The sequence below is a fragment of the Lepisosteus oculatus genome, chromosome 14 (genome assembly GCF_040954835.1).
Source record: "Lepisosteus oculatus isolate fLepOcu1 chromosome 14, fLepOcu1.hap2, whole genome shotgun sequence".
NCBI classification, from domain to species: domain Eukaryota; kingdom Metazoa; phylum Chordata; class Actinopteri; order Semionotiformes; family Lepisosteidae; genus Lepisosteus; species Lepisosteus oculatus.
Genome location: NC_090709.1, coordinates 17343286 through 17362943, shown reverse-complemented (window position 1 = coordinate 17362943; position 19658 = coordinate 17343286). Strand labels below are relative to the sequence as shown.

At 43.8% G+C, this 19658-nt stretch overlaps 1 protein-coding gene, 6 non-coding genes and 1 pseudogene across 7 annotated transcripts in view; 5 read left to right on the top strand and 3 right to left on the bottom strand.

The window, feature by feature from the left end:
- The window catches only part of LOC138242792 (zinc finger protein 271-like), a 781993-nt gene that overhangs the window by 471961 nt on the left and 290374 nt on the right, over positions 1-19658 (top strand). The window lies entirely within an intron of this gene.
- On the bottom strand, positions 160-278 carry LOC138244760 (5S ribosomal RNA). Its single transcript, XR_011193375.1, has one exon. It is a non-coding gene; the product is annotated as a 5S ribosomal RNA (ribosomal RNA).
- LOC138244874 (5S ribosomal RNA) lies at positions 816-934 on the bottom strand. Its single transcript, XR_011193489.1, has one exon. It is a non-coding gene; the product is annotated as a 5S ribosomal RNA (ribosomal RNA).
- On the top strand, positions 2415-2579 carry LOC138243586 (U1 spliceosomal RNA). The gene has a single exon (XR_011192241.1). It is a non-coding gene; the product is annotated as a U1 spliceosomal RNA (small nuclear RNA).
- Positions 3179-3297, bottom strand: LOC138217916 (5S ribosomal RNA; annotated as a pseudogene).
- trnak-uuu (transfer RNA lysine (anticodon UUU)) lies at positions 11686-11758 on the top strand. The gene has a single exon. It is a non-coding gene; the product is annotated as a tRNA-Lys (tRNA).
- Positions 13957-14028, top strand: trnat-ugu (transfer RNA threonine (anticodon UGU)). The gene has a single exon. It is a non-coding gene; the product is annotated as a tRNA-Thr (tRNA).
- On the top strand, positions 17979-18072 carry trnai-uau (transfer RNA isoleucine (anticodon UAU)). Its single transcript has 2 exons — positions 17979-18016; positions 18037-18072. It is a non-coding gene; the product is annotated as a tRNA-Ile (tRNA).

Sequence of the window (19658 nt, the reverse complement as noted above, 5' to 3'; positions counted from 1 at the left end):
TGTAAAACTGTTCCTGATCAGAATAAAAAACGCTCACGCTAATACACAAGCAACCGTGTCTCGCCAAAGCTGACAAATAAACAGACGGACAAGCCGCACTGCACGTGTGAACAGGGGAATGAGCGAGCGAGCGGGGATAGGGCGCCTCCTGCGCTTAAAAGCTTACAGCACCTGGTATTCCCAGGCGGTCTCCCATCCAAGTACTAACCAGGCCCATCCCTGTTTAGCTTCCGAGATCAGATGAGATCAGGCGTGCTCAAGGGGGTGTGGCCATAAGCGAGAGCAAGGCTCGCTGGCACCCTTCTTATTGAGAGGACAGCTCCGTCACCTCTTTTACGACGCTGCTCTTTTTCCCTTGCGTTTTTCTCTTCTTCCCACGTTCTCTCTCTTCACTGCCTTCGTCCCCGCTCTATTTCACTTCAGCCTTTCACTCTTGCTTCCTTCCAATGAGGACGGAGCTGCGGGAGAAAGGGCGCTATAGAGGATCGCTGTGGAGAGCTGCTGCTGTGCTTTGACATCTGAGTTCTGTGGAAAACGATCTCAATACAATTCTGAAAAACGCGACTCTCCGAACGCCAGCCGAACAAGTCTCCACAGCCGAAGCGCTGTGTCTCTTTTCAGCTGGCGATAAACCTTTCTTCGATCCTTTGCGGACTTGTAAAACTGTTCCTGATCAGAATAAAAAACGCTCACGCTAATACACAAGCACCCGTGTCTCGCCAAAGCTGACAAATAAACAGACGGACAAGCCGCACTGCACGTGTGAACAGGGGAATGAGCGAGCGAGCGGGGATAGGGCGCCTCCTGCGCTTAAAAGCTTACAGCACCTGGTATTCCCAGGCGGTCTCCCATCCAAGTACTAACCAGGCCCATCCCTGTTTAGCTTCCGAGATCAGACGAGATCAGGTGTGCTCAAGGGGGTGTGGCCGTAAGCGAGAGCAAGGCTCGCTGGCACCCTTCTTATTGAGAGGACAGCTCCGTCACCTCTTTTACGACGCTGCTTTTTTTCCCTTGCGTTTTTCTCTTCTTCCCACGTTCTCTCTCTTCACTGCCTTCGTCCCCGCTCTATTTCACTTCAGCCTTTCACTCTTGCTTCCTTCCAATGAGGACGGAGCTGCGGAAGAAAGGGCGCTATAGAGGATCGCTGTGGAGAGCTGCTGCTGTGCTTTGACATCTGAGCTCTGTGGAAAACGATCTCAATACAATTCTGAAAAACGCGACTCTCCGAACGCCAGCCGAACAAGTCTCCACAGCCGAAGCGCTGTGTCTCTTTTCAGCTGGCGATAAACCTTTCCTCGATCCTTTGCGGACTTGTAAAACTGTTCCTGATCAGAATAAAAAACGCTCACGCTAATACACAAGCACCCGTGTCTCGCCAAAGCTGACAAATAAACAGACGGACAAGCCGCACTGCACGTGTGAACAGGGGAGTGAGCGAGCGAGCGGGGATAGGGCGCCTCCTGCGCTTAAAAGCTTTCTGAATTCTGAGTACGTACGGGATCCTCGGCCTTGCGCTTATAACAAAGTCCAAGTCCCTTTGCAGACAACAGCAGTTGTCACATGATTGTCTCTGAGGATGTGCGACAATGGCCAAGGAGAGCCCCGATCTGAGCTTGCGCTCACTTTTTGACCAAGACACAGGTGTGTGCTGATTGGTTGAGAGTTTGGCGGGCATTGGAGACCCACGTGGTATTACCACGCCCTGCGTGAGATATGAGTCACTTACTCTTGACACTTAGGAATGCAGTCCAGATGTCCATTTGGCACTCCCTAGACAGATAGGCGCCAATGGATGACCATTGATCATGATAGCCAGGCTTAGCTAAGTGCATCCCCATCTGGGAGCTGTCCCTTATCAAAAGAAAACATCTTAAATCAGCCTGCATGAATACTTTCTCTGTGGCTGCACCACAGAGATGGAAGGTGAGATGGGGCCTCATTTAGGACAGCATACCACCGCTTAATTCTGTCTTATTAACAAGCATTGCCACTACAACGGCATCTCTCCTGTCAAACTTCCTCCTGACGTGTTTGACAGGATCTGGGCCGTGGTGAACAGTGGGAAAGACGCCCTGTGGAGAGTGAGGAACATGGGGCTGTTCAAAGGCATCGAGGTCCCAGTCAAGGCAGCAGGTAGCCTGGCCCTGTTCATCACCCAAGAGAACTATTACCTCAGAGATCTGTGGAGAGGGAGGAGGGAGGAAGCAGAAAATCTGTGGGATATAGAGAGCATAGGTCAATATCTCAAGAAACTGTGAAAAACATTATCATGTTTAAGTAAAGAATGTGATTTACACCAGAAAAAAAAATTGTTGCTATGTAACTGGTACCGTGTCAAAATGTAATGAGATGTGATCATATATACTGTTTTAAGTATGTATATTAATGTAAAGCTTTCTAATTTGTGATGTCCTGTATTTTTTTGTGAAAAGAAAATAAAGTTCTTAAAAAATCGATTCACCCAGGGCGAGGCTCGGCCATTGCACTCCGGCTGTGCTGACCCCTGCGAATTCCCCAAATGTGGGAATCTCGACTGCATTATTTCTGGTAGTGGGGGACTGCGTTCGCGCTCTCCCCTGATGTGCTTGGTCCAATATCGGATACGGAAGAGCTATGACACCACGTGCTGCGATAGGATCCCAGTTCGAAAGCCACTGCTGGTTCCCAGTTTCTTTTAGTTAGAGGTCCGGAGAAGCATTTCAAGCTGGTTACACTACTCCTTCCGGACATTCATTCCCTTTTCAAAGTCAGTCGTTTTGCTGTAGTCTGCATTATTAAGGCCAATTTATTTGGTCATGGGGGCCTCGGTACTGTATGCTAATTCTCAAGACAGTTTCACCCGTTTTCTGATTGCTAGGTTCTGTACCAGTGCAGACATGTCAAACAGTGAATGGCTGTACCTCTATTGTATCCCTGCTCAATGAATGAAATCAGTAATAAATGAATATATGTATAGTTACACGAAAAACAAGTGGTTTATCGACTCATCTTCATTTGCAGATTTAGAGGCAGCTTCGATATTCGTTTTACAAACGGGTTTTTTTTTATATGGGTCAAACACATGCCATAGCAACAAAACATCTCTAGAGATGAGGCTATAGATCACCTTTCCATCCTCCAGGTTTTCCTCCCAAAGCCTAAGGCACCAACGGTGACCCCTGCTGGCCGAGAGAGCAAAAGCTTGCAGCACCTGGTAATCCCAGACAGTCTCCCATCCAAGTACTAACCAGGCCCAACTCCGCTTAGCTTTTGAGATCAGACGAAATCAGGCGCATTCAGGGTGGTGTGGCCGCAAGCGAAAGCCATGGCGCCTGACTCGCTACTTGAAGCTGTGTGTGGCTGGGGCTCTGTGCCCCCCGAGCGGGACTGAAGGATCGTTCGTGTGCAACTCTTTGGAAAGGAGCTTCTTTCCAAATCGCATTGCGTACCTGGATGTTGGCGAATGTGCTCCCTTGTGTTGGCTTGTCCCGCACTGGAGGAGAACAAACAAACTGCAAGGAGGAGCACAAGGCAAGTCTTCACAAGACAAAAACCTCCAGTGCACAGCACTCTGAAAACATTTCTGGGCTGTCGCGTGTTTATTTCAGCACATAAAGCGCAACAGTCCAACACGTCGGCCGGGCGCGCGGCGCCTCCGCCCTCTTGTGGCCTTGCGGCGTCAGAGCAAGAGGCTCCTTCTCGCTGCCTTTCCGCTGTGTTGCAGAGCCCCGAGAGGGAACCTGGAGCGCACACTTTGTGGGGGGCGGGTGACCGCGTTCGCGCTCTGCCCCCGGTCTCTTGCGCGAGTACTAAATCTCACGGCGCCAGCAAGCGGCCAGGAGACAAGTACAATATCGCGGGACAGGGGGGCCTTGTCATTGATTGTTACATATGAGACGGGGATTAGGAGGAGACTCCGACTGATTGGTAAAGGGGAACACTAACACCAGAGTGACACCCCCGACGTCTCTTTTTGAGAGATTTCTTAATGGCCATGGAGGGTCGGGACCTCAGTTTTACGCCTTCCCCGAAGGACGGCGCCTGTTTGTGCAGCAGAGTGTCGCCATCAGGATGCTGGGGCATAAGAAAGCCACACAGACCGCAGGGTGAGCGCTCCCTACTGGTCCCAGTCACACCTCTTGCAGGAGCAGTAGCAACCTGAGCTTTTCCGGGGGGAATCTCCCATCCGGGTGCCGGCTAGGCTCACACCTGCTGGGCTGCCGTGGGTGAGCCCAGTCAAGAGTCGCAGGGTGAGATCTAGTCATCGGGGAGAAACGATACAAGCGAAGGATTACTCGGGTCCCAGCACTTGAAAAGACCGACAAATGACTCTTTCCCGCTGGAGCTGAATGTACCTGCATGTGTCATGTCGTCTTCTTCCCCCGCCCCGCTGTGTTTGCTGTATTGTCTTTGAAGCCAGACCCCGAGACGAGACGGGCTGTCCTGTGCCCCAATTAACACTTTACAGGTGCCATTCCCCGGCATTGTGGCCATTGTCGGTGGTCACACGCGATAAGATAAGGTGGAGGAGAGCGGGGCATGCCCAGCGCCAGACATTCAAGGAGGGGGCTGTGCGAGGTGAGGTGAGGTGCGACACGCCGGAGCCCCGACGCTGCTAATGCGGAGCACTTGTTGAACTGGCATTGAAAGGACGTGTGCGCACGGAGCGAGCCTTCCCTGCGGCGGAGCGTGGAAACTCTCTCCCCGCGCTGCAGGAGTTGTGTGCGCTGCAGCGGTGCCGAGAGAACAGCACAGAAGACAGCAGGCTCTGGAGAGCGGGTAAGAGATGGAGCCTTGTGGGCAGGCGAGCAGGCCCGTTTTTTGGAAATTGCTGAAAAGGCTCCGGTGTTTGTTCGGTGTGTGGCAGGCGCACGATGCGAGCTTGCGTAGCCGGTCTGGTGTTATGCAAATGAGGCCGAATTGCGTCCCGGGACATGCTGCGAATGCGCATGGCGACTGCAGATGTGTAGGAAACGGCGCTTCCTCCTCGCCGCCCGCCGGGGCAGCGGAAAGGCAGCAAGAAGGAGCCACAAGAGGGCGGAGGCTCTGTGCATCTGGCCGACTTGTTCGACTGGTGCTGTTTCTGTTTTGAAATAAAACGCGCCAGCCAAAAAATGTTTTCAGTGTGCTGTGCACTGGAGGTTTTTGTCTTGTGAAGACTTGCCTTGTGCTCTTCCAGTGCGGGACAAGCCAACACAAGGGAGCACGTTCGCGAACATCCAGGCACGCATTGATTTCGAAAGAAGCTCCTTTCCAAAGAATTGCAAATAAACGATCCTCCAGCCCCGCTCAGGGGACACGGAGCCCCCGCCACACAATGCAACGGGAGTATAAATGATGTATCCCGCCAGCCATTCGACGATCATTTTTCATGGGTGAATATGGTTTTCTGGGGGGTTGCAATGTTGGTCTTTATTGGACATTCCTGGTGATTCTGACACGTGTTAAACACTCGCATTTCCTGCAATTATAAAAAGGGTTAAGTTTCGGTTTCGCTGACAAATCGAATCGACTTTCACGGAGAGAAGAAAGGAAACACAATGTTTCGGCTGTGGAGCTTAGTACCGATAACACTGCTGATATTGATGGAGTAGAAACAAGTGATGTATTGGCAGCTTTATCTGGGGCGAGAAGTCCTGGAACAACTACAAAAATGTTAGGATGCAGAGGAAGAAATATTTTCCACCTTACCTCACCCAATCCTGCTGCATTAACGAAGCTGAAGTTGGCTTCTTATTCGGCAGCTTCTTATTCGCGTTTTTCGTTCCACCTTATAAGATGCTACTGTGATGTTATGCCGCCTTTCGCTTGTAGATGGCTCTCTATAGTTATTTTTAAAAATACTAATCCGAGTGGATTACTGGACATAGCCTCAGTAAAGGGGAATATGTACATAATGATTATCCAAATTGCATTTTTGTATGAAACACATTTAAGAAAATCGAAAACCAATTTTCAAAACTCACAATAACACAAACTGGCATGTTAGACGACAAGTAAATAAGACAAAAGCAAACCATTCATTCACTGGCATTTTCTGCATATTTACCACGACCTTGCCTTCTGATTATTAAAAGTCTCAAAATCTTGCATTTTGCAAGAAATGTTAATATAGCAGTCTACAATGGGACATTTAGAACATGGCTTGTGAGAATATGGTTAACCAAAGATGAGCAAAGGGTGATGGCACTTTCTGCTTATTGCTATGACCCTCCCTCCTGATTATTAAATAGTCTCACAATTCTGCCACTGAGGTAATGTGACAAATTATGAAAATCATTAAGTATAAGAAAATTTACTGTACCATTTTTTAAATATGACCTTATGAACATGTAAGGATTAACAGTCAACAAAATAGCACCCCTTCTGCTGATTTACTTTTTCCCTCCTTCCTTGTCACCAGAACATCTTAATATTCCGACACTAAGGTAGGAGAGACAAAATCACTTATCATGTACATTTGTAATTACGACACGTCACTGTTGCATTTCTGCGTTGTGACATGTAATACCCACAGTGGAAATTCATAGTTGTGATTATCGGAATGTTATATATCAGGTGGGTAGCTGCGTCAGCATGCGTAGGCTGCAAAGGAACAAGTAAAGGATTATTCCATGTTGAAAAGAGAAGAAAGGAAACACACTGTTTCGGCTGTGGAGCCTTCTTCAGGTGTGAGAAAGACAGGGCAGTATGCAAAGATTATTATCCTTTTATCTTTGCTGATTGCAGTTTATCTTTGATGACAGAATCAAAGACGTTAAGGAATTTTTACACCTAATAAACAGACACTTTTTTTGAACACCCTTATTTACTGTTAACAAAAGAGCTGACACGTATTATGTGTGAAAAAAAGCTGCTAAACAGCTCGACCTGCTGCCCCCTCTGAAAGACACAGTCACTCATAGAATTATTGAAATGGCGGATGGTTTCAAAAGTACACTGGTAGAGCGCGTTAAGATGAGCAGATGCTTTTCATTGCAATTAGGTGAGTCTGTAATCGATTTGGCCAATTCACTCGTTTATGTTAGATATGAGTTTGAGGGTATGTCTCATGAGGACTTTCTGTTCTGTAAACCGCTACCATCAGGAACAGGAAAGCAAGAGCAATGAAAAGCTGCACAGCGCTGTGAAAGAAAATACAGAGAAGTGAAAGGCAGTCCTTTCTCTAAGGAGGTAGAAGAAGAGCGATTCCCCGTCGGGGAATCAAACCCCGGTCTCCCACATGACAGGCAGGGATACCCACCACTATACTAACAAGGAAGACATCGCCCTCTCTGACCCCAGGCATCGTGTCTTGACCCACCGTGCTGGAAGCCGACGCGTACTGTGATTCCTTTACAGAGCAGAAATGACAACCGAGGAGCCGAGAGATCATTTCAGCATTTCGCGTCTGAACGGAAAACACAAACGACCAACTCGGAATGACTTGCTTTTGACACTTTTCAAAGCGTTCTTTGTGCACAACGACTGCGCTGCCTAGCAGATACAAATGGGTTGTACAACTTCGATCTAGCAAATGCAAGAGGGCTAAGCCCCCTTTCTTTTAGCCCAGGTTCGATCTGTCTCCCAGAATCACCAGGGCGCACGCACACACACACCCGTGCCGTTGAAGTGCTCTGCTTCATTTCTAAGGGCAACTCAACATTCACTCCTACCCCGTGAAAAGAAAAAAAACAGCGTCCGCAGCAACAACAGCTCAGGTCTCTGCACAGGAGATAAGCTGCTCCCATCTCCTCTGCTCTGCGGCTCCTGCGGAGTGGAGTCCTGCCTGGAGCCATGTTTGCAGGCGGCGGCTCCCCGCGCCTTGTCTGTGCGTCGTGTCCAAGAGCTCCTGGGAGGAAGAGAGAGCCCTCCCACTCGGGGGCTTTTCCACGGTCTGTGTGAGGAGGGGCGGGTGTGTCCAGTAGCTTATCTCGTTCTGTTGTCTCGCGATGTCTATTCACTATACTACATCCCTTCCTTTGTTATTTTTAAAGTCTATAACTTTATCATACAATTGTAACAATTTTATATCAACACACAGTAAACGGTTATTAACTATTACAACAAAATGTATATAAACCCTTTCATTTCTATTCAATACATTCATCTTTTTTACAACAATTTCTATACGTACCAACTCAAATTTTAGTTCAATTTCTACTTAAGTCACTTCTAAATATCACCTCATTTCTAGCAGTCTAAGCAACATCTACATAGATAACACAAACAAAATAGGGCAATTTAACATTTGGAGAGCTATGCAAGTCCTGTATTTTTAAATGTCTCTGTAATGAGCCAGTTTCCTGATAACCCTGCCACTAATGGTTGTTACTTTACTACTGGGTAAAGTTACTGGCTTTCCTACGGATGTACTCTCCACTGTCTGAGGACTCGGCACTTCCTGCACGTCAGAAAGTCCTGTATTCTCAGCATTTTGTGTTTCTGCAGATTCAAAATCAAGATCCAATGGAGGAGTGTTCAAAGATGTTTTACATTTCTCATTATTTTTGAGCCATCTTCCACATTCACTAACTCAAAGGAGTTACAAGAGGTGTTTCTCAATAACACATAGCGAGTGTCTTTGAGTGTCTTAAAGCTTTTTTCAGGTATCTTTGAAATCTTTCAATTTTGCCATTACATCTCGGATAGTAAGGTGATGCACGGATGTGTTTAATTCCACGATTAATTCCACAAGTTTAATTCCACAATAGTCAGAAATGATTCAAACAACTGTCCTATGAATTGCCTGCCATTATCTGTTACTACCTCTAGTGGATAACCAAATCGTGCAAAGATGTTCATCAGCTCTCTAATAACTGTGGCTGAAGATATGTCTGATACAACAACCGCCTCAGGTTTAGAAGTATAATAGTCTATGACAGTCAATATGTATTCATTCTGAATGGGACCTACCAGGGCAATGCCCAATTTTGTCCAAGGCCTTGGTGGTAATTCAAGTGGTTGGAGAGGTTGATCCTCCTGCAATGGCTGATTCAACACACAAGTGGAACAATTCCTGATTAGTCTTTCAACATCACTGTTCATGTTGGGCCAGTAAAAGTTGCTTCTCAGGTACTGTTTTGTACGAGCTACACTGTGATGAGTCTCATGTGCTATTTTCAGTGCTTGTCTGATTTTTGTTTTCGGTAACACAATCCTCTGTCTTCTTAAAAGCAGTCCATCATATGTAGATAACTCCAACCTACACCTGTGGTATGGCTGCAGTTCATCTGGAATTGGATTAGGCCATTGTCCTTTTTCCACTATGGACATCAACAATTTCAATGTGTCATCTTCGTTTGTTGCTTGTTTAAGTTCCTCAAGTGTCAGTGCATGCAGTTCATAAGTGCTGATTGAAAGCACTCTATCAACATAGGTGTCTTCATAACCAGTGTCTTCTGTGTCTGGTAAAGGAAGACGTGACAATGAGTCTGCGACATTGGTTTTCCCTACTATGTGTTCAATTTTGTAATCATAAGGCCATAATCTCAATCCAAGTCTTTGTATCCTGGGTGGTAACAATGTTGCCTTTTTGGGATTGAACATATAAATGAGGGGTTTATGATCCATTTGAAGTGTGAACTTGCCTCCCCATAAATATGTCCTAAAATGTTCCACTGCCCAAACACAACCCAAGGCTTCACGCTCTATTTGTGAGTAATGCCTTTCTGTTGGGGTAAGTGAGCGACTTGCATATGCCACTGGTTTGTTCTGTCTATTTTCTTGTCTTTGTAGCAATACTGCTCCAAGTCCTAAAGGATTCGCGTCACTGATCACTACTGGTGGTGCATCTAGTTTGGAGTATGCCAGACATGGTTCAGTTACAAGTGCTCTTTTCAACTCGGCAATGGCTTTCTCAGTTTCCGATGTCCATTCCCACTTCTGTCTTTTCCTCGTTAGTTTTCTAAGAGGTTCTGATATGTCTGCATAATTAGGAATAAATTTCATCAAAAATCCACAAGTTCCTAAGAATGAGCGCAAAAGTGCAACATTCTCAGGTCTCGGCGCACTGCAAACATGCATAGTTGAATCAAGAGCACTTAAAAGATGCAAAAAGTTTCAAATAAAACAGAATTGAAAGACAGTCGAGTAAGGAGGTAGAAAAAAAGCACTTCCCCGTCTGGGAATTAACCACCGTCGCACGTGTGACTGGATACAAAAATAATAGATTAATTTGTGCCCAGTCTCTTGAAGCTTCAATGCAATTATTTTTCCTTCCTTATTTCTTCATTCCCATGCATTTACTCTATAGTAGAGGAAACGCGAAAGTGGGAAACTGCAGGCATTCGTCGTGAGTGGTGGATTGTGATCAGTGAGCATCTGGACAAGTCTGTTCCATTACCTTTTCCATTGGGGATGTAGCACAGCGGTAGAGTGCATGCTTTGCATGGATGAGGTCCCTGGTTCAATCCCTGGCATCTCCAGGTGCTTTATATTCACATCGCAATCTTCTGTTGAGTGAGAACTCTTTGCTCGTGTTCAGAGAGAGCCAGGTTTACACAATTAAATGCAGGCACACTCGACGTGCTGCAGAGTTGCGCTGCTGTTTTAAATGTACCTCATTTAGTTCTGTTAAATCTTAAATTATTTGAACTAATAATTTAGTTCAAATTCAGGAAATCCAGAGATTGCTTCACACTTGTGGCTGTTGCAGAAAACACCTGTTGAAACTCACCCGGGATTTCCTGAGAGATCATTCAGCGAGCGAATCCTCCTTCTGAACTCTGCACTAAACTGAAAGCTTCACGAATTCCTCACTGCGTGTCCTGTACTGTTACAAGTGCTTTCGTGTAGATGTGAAACACTCCATAAACACACTTTGAACTTTTTCCATTTGTTAAGGAAAATGCAAAAGAGCATGACAAGTATTGATCGTATAAAATATCCATGGCACAACTCGAGAAAGTACTGAAGGACTACACATCGACTTTTGATGATTACAAGAGATTCAAGAAACACAATCGTCCGCAGCTGGGTTTGGATCCTGAACTCTAGAGTTAAAAGAACATAAGCAAAGGATATGACCAATAAACTCTCTGAATTGCCTTATAGTTTATGAAATAAAACAATTTCTTAATAAATTCTAACTGTTGATAGACGATTTATTGAATTTTAACAAAATCACAATTACAAACTTTTTCGGTTAAACTTTTATTCACATACTCTAACATAAATAAACGTTAGTGTCTTCCGGTGTGTGAGCCAATTTCTCCAACAAATATTTGTTAGTCTGTCGGGCTGTGCAAGGTGTTAAGAAATAGAATTTCGAAAAGACAGGCTCCCTAAGCTTAACATCAAGGCTGTTTTCTCTACAGAAATGCTCTTTAAATTTCAGCACTGTTGCAACTCCCTTTATAAAGGGTGTGCACACGTATACAACCAAGTCATTGAAATATTTTTTTAATTATTGTTCCAAAAAACGTTCCATTTGTTTTCTTTTTAATGTTGTTGATTAAAAGATTTTATTAAATGAGAAAAAAATCTGAATGTGAAAAAAGGTTAAATGCTATTGAAAAAAATCAGTAATGTGAGGAAAGATGGATTTTAGGAGCCCCTTACCTCCCCATGTCATGCTGTATTTCTCACTCATTCTACTGGGCGTGGTGCCGTCGCTTCATGATAAAGTCTGTCAGTGGTCATTCCAGATGGGTCAGGTATGACTGCTCTTCGGAACAAGAGACAGGTGACTTGCGAGGATCCCGACAGTGTCGACCTTCTTTCAGAGCCTGGATAGCTCAGTCGGTAGAACATCAGACTTTTAATCTGAGGGCCCAGGGTTCAAGTCCCTGTTTGGACAGTTGTGCCGTTCTTAAGTCTATTGTGAATGTCATTCTAAATAGTCTTTTATCTTTCACTCTTCTAGCTGTACTGTGGTTATTTTAAATGTCCATTACTTGTATTTACAGTAGTGTATTTAGCGTTTCATTTCACAAACCGAAAATGTTCAAGTAGATCTTGTCACTCTACTCACGTAATCATCTAAATTAAATCACAGTAGAGTACAGAACACGCAGTGAGGAGCTCACACAGTGAGTACTCTTGAATACGACAAGAGGAAAGGCACACTGCACATCTGCAGAACATCACGTCCGAGTTTACAGTGACAGCAGAGGTTGGAAGCGACGTAGTTTTTTAATACTCGCTCGCTGAACGATCTCTCAAGAAACCTCGGTGGAGATTTAACGGGTGTCTAATAATCACGTTCAAAAAGATGACGATAAGTTTTTTTTTTTTAACTAGGTAGCCTTAATGGCAACACGGTGTGAGTAGATCTTAAAGCAGCTGCAGAGTACCCGTAATGGCAACACAGTGCTTTGAGTTCGGCTTTTCTTATTTCTTCTGCAGAACCAGTGGAATCGGAATATACTGATCCGCATAAGAAGCGCTTTCGGTTTCTGATCATTTTTATTGAGCGCTGCTCTAAGTACCACAGGCAAGATGACTGGTGGTCTAAGGCGTTGCGTTCAGGTCGCAGTTAACCCTGGAGACGTTTGTTAAAATCTCACTTCTAATAAAGAGGTCTTTCTCGTTAGAGTAGAAACGATAGAAGCCTTAAGCGGGAAACAAATCACAACATCTCGCATTTCACGTGTTTAATGTTAACTGTCTCAGTGGTTGCCTCGGTGATTGATGGCTCTTCTCCCTCGCAAGGTGACGGCAAACTTCTTCAGAGAGGGAGTCTCCCACGCACGGCTTTTCTTTATCAAGAGCTGAGACAACAGAAACAGACTTCCAACTGACATGAATTACTTCTTGAGCGTTTATGACTGTCTTTAAAAGCTGAGAGCAGGTGAAAAAGTCTTTGGAAATGAGGCAATGACTGCTGACAGTAAACAGAGCTGACGCTCAGCAGCAGACAAGCGCTCCTCGTTAGTACAGTGCTGAGTACCCCCTCTTGTTGCGCTGGAGACTGGTGTACGTTTCTGTGACAGGGCGCTGGTTTAATTTTTTAACAACCTGAGTTCACTTAAAAAAGTATGTACTGTGTACTACGTTTCGGACTAGATAGTGCGGTAGAATATGGAGATCATCTCCAGCTTTGAGCTCAACTGCAACAAGAAGTCATGCTAAATGTAGTATAGTGAGTAGACATCGCCAGACAACAGAACGAGAGAGTAGAAGGCGGGAATATATGGTGTAAGGGCGTGATCTGTGTAGTTAATAAAATAGTTAAAATAATATAAAAACGTCTCTAAATTTAGATACACAACATTTATGGCGACGAGAGATGAGTGCTTGACGGACTCAAAGCGAGCAGAACACTGCAGATTTTAGTATCGGGGCTCCCGTGCAGCGGATTTTCGCCAACCTCCCTGGAGAAAAAGGTACACATTAACAGACTGTAGCTGCCTTAGACGCTTACTTTACACCGCGGAGAAAAGTGGTTTTGGAACGGCATAAATTTAGGCAGAGAACTTAGTCTCAGGACGAATCTGTTGATGCTTTTGTGACTGCACTAAGAGAACTGGCTAAATCTTGTGACTTTGGAGTATTGGAAACTGACATGTTAAGAGATCAACTTGTGGAAAAATGTGCACCTAAGAGACTATAAATTGCTGCAGGAGGAAGGGCTGACTTTAGAAAGAGCTCTTACAGTCGCTAGAATTCATGAAGCAGCTCAAGCAGAATCAAGAATGCTTTCTGACCACAGTGACAAAGTGACACTGAACGGGGCGCTCGCTCAAAATTTACAAACAAAAGCCGAGCAGCAGGACGCAGTCATGCTAGAGAAATAGAAGAACAGGGGACGGCTGGCATTACATGTTACAGGTGCGGACTAACAACGCACAAAGCAGATGAATGCGGAGCGTGAACAGCAAAATGTCTACACTGCAAGAAAACAGGACATTGTGCACAAGTCTGCAGAACATCACGTCCGAGTTTAAGGACAAGTATCCCTTTTATTGTTGTTGCTGCCTCCAGTTTACATTTGGCGATGTAAACCAGATTCAGAAAAAAATAATTTGAACAACCTTATTCCCATGCTTCCTCGAAGGCGCGGTGGCCAAGTGGTAAGGCGTCGGTCTTGTAAACCGAAGAGCATGGGTTCAAGCCCCACCCGTGCCTGTTTCATTTGTCACCGCTTTCCTTCAGTTTCAAAGTCTTAAAAAAACTCGCAATGTAGGGATCTCAATAGTAAGAGAACATAACTGTCGCCAGTGATTAGTGTTCCTGCATATCCTGCCTTGTTTTTTAGTCGACAAAGCTTATCTCTCTTCACACCCATCTTCCGAATGATCGCCTCAGCATTGGGAAGGAACGTGCGCTTGGTACAGCCCCCGACTCCACGGTCTGATCACAAATAGATCGGGTGAGCTGTCAGTCCAGGTTGGAAGTTACGTTCGTAAGCCCTTAAAATCTGATTTAGGAACGAGAAGACCATGCTTTTTTATACGAGTAAACGATAAAATAATATACTGCCTGCAAGACTATGTCAAGTTCAAGTTCAAGTCCAGGTTTATTGTCATTATACTCATACACAGGTATAAGGTATAACGAAATGCTATTTAGCTAGCTCTCGGACATAAGTAGTACAAAGAAAAAAACACAGCAACAATACAATTGTATAACAGAAGAAAGACAACAGCCGATGTGCATAAAACAACAACAGGCAGTATGCAAAACAACAAAAAGGTAACAGGTTATGTGCAAAAACATGCATCAAAAGAATGAAATAAAGGGATAGAAATGATGGGGAGTGAGCTTTTGACATGTATGGGAGAGGTAGATTTTCAATGTGTGTTTGGGTTTTTGGTAAGAAAGAAGGCACTGTGAGTTTCAGATCATAGGTGAGAGGTGAGGAGAGAGTGAGAGAGGCTGGGAGTTTAATAGTTTGATAGTGCGGGGGTAAAAACTGTTTCTGAGTCTGGTAGTCCGGACCCGAATGCTCCGCTACCGTTTTCCATGTCATGCTAAACGCCACAAATTGTGTTCGTCCAGTCGTATCAATCGTCCTAAAATTACGGAAAATCGGATGCGACTGGTGCAATCAGCACACATTTTTTCAGGATAGTCGAGCGGTTTAAAACAGCAAATTCACAGCTTCGTGTCTTTTAAGCTTTGTGTTTCACTCTCCAAACAGAGGCACGGGTTCAAATCCCACTTCCGACAGTCAGGCGTTTTACCCTGTCTTTTTTTACCTGCCTTTACACTGTTTCAGTCTTATTGTGCTCACTGACAATCACAGTACGAGGAAAACGGAGAAACTGCTTAGCAAAAACAGGGACAGAAAAAAGCTTCGTAAACACGTGAATGTGGTTAGCAGCAGTAAGGTATGCATTCAAACGTTTAAGGCAGATTTATAACAGCAGCAGAAGAAAGGTGCAGCCTTTGTGAGAATTCGCAGGTTTTTATGCTGCTTGGACTTCTTTCAAGCCTATGAAGTGACCCCCGTTTTATTTTCATTTTCAAACTTCAGAACCGAATAACAAAAAGGTTTCATGTGTGACAGCATTCCGTTGCAAATACCGATTCCACGATGTATTCAGCGACGGGAATTAAATATTTTAGTGCTGGCTCAAATGCGAGGAATTTCAGAAAAACCCGGAAAAGCAACGCTTGCAGTAAATGACAAATTTAAAGCGTGTAGTCAGCATGAACAGAACAATGCAATGCTCTGTAAAAACGATCTGGAGCCGCAATTACTCTTTTATCTCGGGCAGTTCATTCCGATACGATGTTTCCGCAGAATAAATGAAATGCCAACTCCAAACATGTTGTTGCCATTATTGTTACTCCTGCTGCTGTAGTTTTAAGTTTTAATCAGTGGGTATGTAATGTTGTAAAGGGGCTGGACTACTTTGTTCAGTCCAAATTCCATTATGTGAATTTATGCTTTTTTAATATAAGCATTAACAATACAATGCGTGCTCAAAAACCGTTACTTATTAGCTTAAGAAGCGGCAGTGTTTTGACAAAGTGTGGTATTCGAACAGAAAATGCTGAAGTGTTTAATACTTGCTTGTGAGCAGATCTCCCTCGATTTAGACAAACTCTTGTTCGGCCGATGATTTCATATCAAAATCTGAATCAAGTGGAAAGAAAGCTGAATTACGCTGGGTACTGGGTATCACTGTTACGCCATCAGGTCATGCTAGGAGGATTGGGGGATCAAATTGACACAGAGGGACCCAATGTGGGGGCTGAACCCACAGTTCTGAGATTAAGAGATTCTTGCTCTATGGACTGCGCCTATATAACTCTTGTGCTACAGCAGTAATGTTTCTGGGTGTGGATGAACATGACATAATAGGTTGACAGCAGGAACACGTGGCCCACAGGCAGTGACAGTATCGCTATCACATTTGGCTGCAGTATATTGTGTTGAGAGCAGCAATAACGTTCCTGCAGAGATGGGAGTGCCTTTAATACAGCTTTTTTAATCGGACAGAGTAACAGGAACTGACCTAAAGTTTCGGCTGTGGATCCATCTCCACATGGGGGAAAGAGACAGTAAAATTGCGATGAAGAAACAGAAAGATTTGTGCTCGCTGCAAAGTAGGAAAGAGGTGGTCAGACACATAAAACAGCTTGGTGATAATTTGCAGCGACAGTTTTATGTTATTTAGTACACGATTTCTCTTCATGTTCCTTAAGATGTGTAATTTGTATGTTGGTTGTATGAGAACATGTTCTTCTAAAGTCCTGTCAATTGACAGAGGAGAGCTAGCTGGTGCAGTCGAACAAATCCGTGTCATATTTTTAAAATAGTTTAGCTAATGAGCAACGAGAGTATAAATGAATTCTCCCACCCTCCATTCGAAGATAAAACTCCATGTGCGAGTCTAAGTTTCCTTGAAGCTACTGATGTTCGTCATTATTGGACATTCCCGGTGATATTGATTAAGGAGCTCAATTTTTACTTGTTGTAGTTCAACATGTGCAAAACATTCGTATCCCCTGCAAATATCGGCAAGGTCAGTGATATTCTCAACAATTTGTGCCATTGCAATTCGTGCAATTCATGCCATACTTTTTCGAAATGTATTCTGACATGCCAGGATCATATTTAAAAAACTGGTGCCTTAAAATTTCTTGGACTTCAGGATTTTGATAGTCTGTTACATTGTCTTTCACACGTCGGTGTCAGAACTGTGAGACATTTTCATAATCGGGGGGAAGGCCGTAGCAATAAGCAGAAAGTGCATTCACCTTTTCTCAGTGTAAATCCGTGTTGTGGTGAGTTTTTAAAATTGGTTTGCGATTTTCTGAAATATATTCCATACAAAAATATAATTTGGACAGTCGCTATTTATTTGGATATTCCCTTTCAGTGAAGATGTCTGCAGTATTCCAGCCGGATTAGTATTGATCGAAGAGAGCCATCTACAGGCGAAAGGCGACATAACATCACAGCAGCACCATTTAAGGTGGAACGAAAAACACGCATAAGAAGCTGGCGAATAAGAAGCCAACTTAAGCCTCGTAGCAGACCCTGGGAGGCACGCTCAAAATAATCATCTTTCCCAGTACTTCAGAGTCATATTTAGATCGCTTTACTGCAATTTTATTTGACTGATGGGAGATGTGAAGCCATCGAACCTGTACTGCGCTTTCACATTGAAATTGAAGCCATTTCTCATGCTTTCTCTCAGTGTCCGGGCTGCAATTGCGTGTAAAGAAGGCGACTTGAAAATGAAACGTGTAATCACTTTACAGAGGGTCTTCACGACGGGGTGCGTCAGCTAGTTCTCCATTATTGTCAGTTTACTGGACTTCTGAAGAAACCTATCTACAATGAAGATACAAACTGCACGGTTTAAGGCACATGAAGATAAATCTGTTTGCTGATTGACTCAAAACATGTCGATACAAATAATCTGCCAGGCTGATTTACTTGTCCGACCACCTCCCTCCGTCCCCCTTTGCTGTTAGCACAATTCTTTCAGTTTCTTTTCTTGTATTTTCCTTGCTATTTTATTGTTCCTTTTCCCCAGGTGGAGATGGATCCACAACCGAAACCGTTTTCACCCTGTGTTTCTGCACCGTCAGTCTGTATGAAGAACAGAAGTTGCACAGCTCCAGTGGCGCAATCGGTCAGCGCGCGGTACTTATACAGCAGTGCACAGCAGAGTCATGCCGAGGTTGTGAGTTCAAGCCTCACCTGGAGCAGTGTCTTTCTCTACTGAGCGCAACTGTCGAGTTTAGATACTCTTAGATATTTGATGGAGATAAATTAACATCAAACGAACAAGTAACGATTTATTTCGAGTCACAATCAAAGAAGGCTCCACAGCTGAAACGTTGTGTTTACCTCTATTTTCAGCATGGAATAAACCTATACTTTTCCATTTGCAGCCCACACATGCTGTGATGCAGCTCCCTACTTAAATTACTATCAGCTGTATACCTCCAGTTGACCTGTACACAAATATATGAGAGGGGTCTACTGAGACGAGAGGAGCACTGAAGACTTGATAAAGCTCTCGCATTAGATTATGTGTTTATGTTGTTCCCCAGATTTGTTTTAATGTTCTTTTTCTTTTGAAGTTGTTGTGTTTGGTTGTTTTTTTATAGTTGCTAGACAACTACAGGGATTTACCTAGGTTCCCGTAAGACTTCTCGTTTTGTGTTTGTTGTGTTTTCGGGTTACAACAATTTTTTTTTTCTATTGATAGGACCCCACGCATTACTGTGGGACTAGTTAACTTTAGTTCATACATTGTACCTGAAATTACCACATAAACTACTACTGTACTCTGTTTTCCTTTTTTTTTAAAAAAAGGCAAACCTAATGTTTGTTTCTCCTTGCTTCTGATTGGTAGCTACAACGGGTCAGTTGCAACAAACTGGCTGCTGAAATTTGTCAGCAGCTCTGTAGCAAACCTGTTTTCAATTGCAACAAACCTAAAATAACAACTGCTCCCCATTAGATGTTACTAAAGTAGGAGACTAAGCAGACGAAGTGGAACAATAGATTACATTGGAACTGTCCTGAATGTAGTGGAAATAATATCGTCATTAAGTAATGAACAATTGCTTTCCAGACACTACAATTATTCACAAGGAATTTTATCAATACATATTTTATTAATAAAAGTGTAATATCTTAATAATGAAGTTTAATGTTATCTATATTAGTAGCTGTATTACAGGTAATGCATGCACAGACTTTATTATACTATAATGAATTTTCAGGTATCCCGGGGAGAGAACTGAAATGAAGGAAATACATATTTAAAAGGGGTGTAAGTCTTAAATGTGTTCGTTCACATAGGGGTGTTAATTGAATAGATTTGTTGTAATATTATTTGACTCTACACTTCTGTTTCTCAGGAGACAGCATTAATATCGGGGATTTGCGGATACAGATAATAAGTTGTACTATACAGGCAAATGTATGGTTACCTTAATGAAAAAAACTCTTATCATTAACCTTTTCAACATTATTATTTAAGACAGTCTTTCAGAACAGTATTCTCGTATTAGTGGCTATAGTCTAATGATAACGGTGGTGAAACAGGTGAAATGTGCGGAAAGAATTGGAGATGGAACAGGAGACTCATCCAATCGATAGAAAGCTTGGGTAGGACTGCACAAACACGATGCCAGTACTTAGTAGCGTCATTTAAAAAAATACGTGGTTTAACAATATCAACTGCTCTTCTGTGAGCTCAGCTCCACTACTAGTAATACATTGCCCAAATTTTCAAATTAGATACATGTGTTTTCTACATGTATATAATTGGTACTTTTTT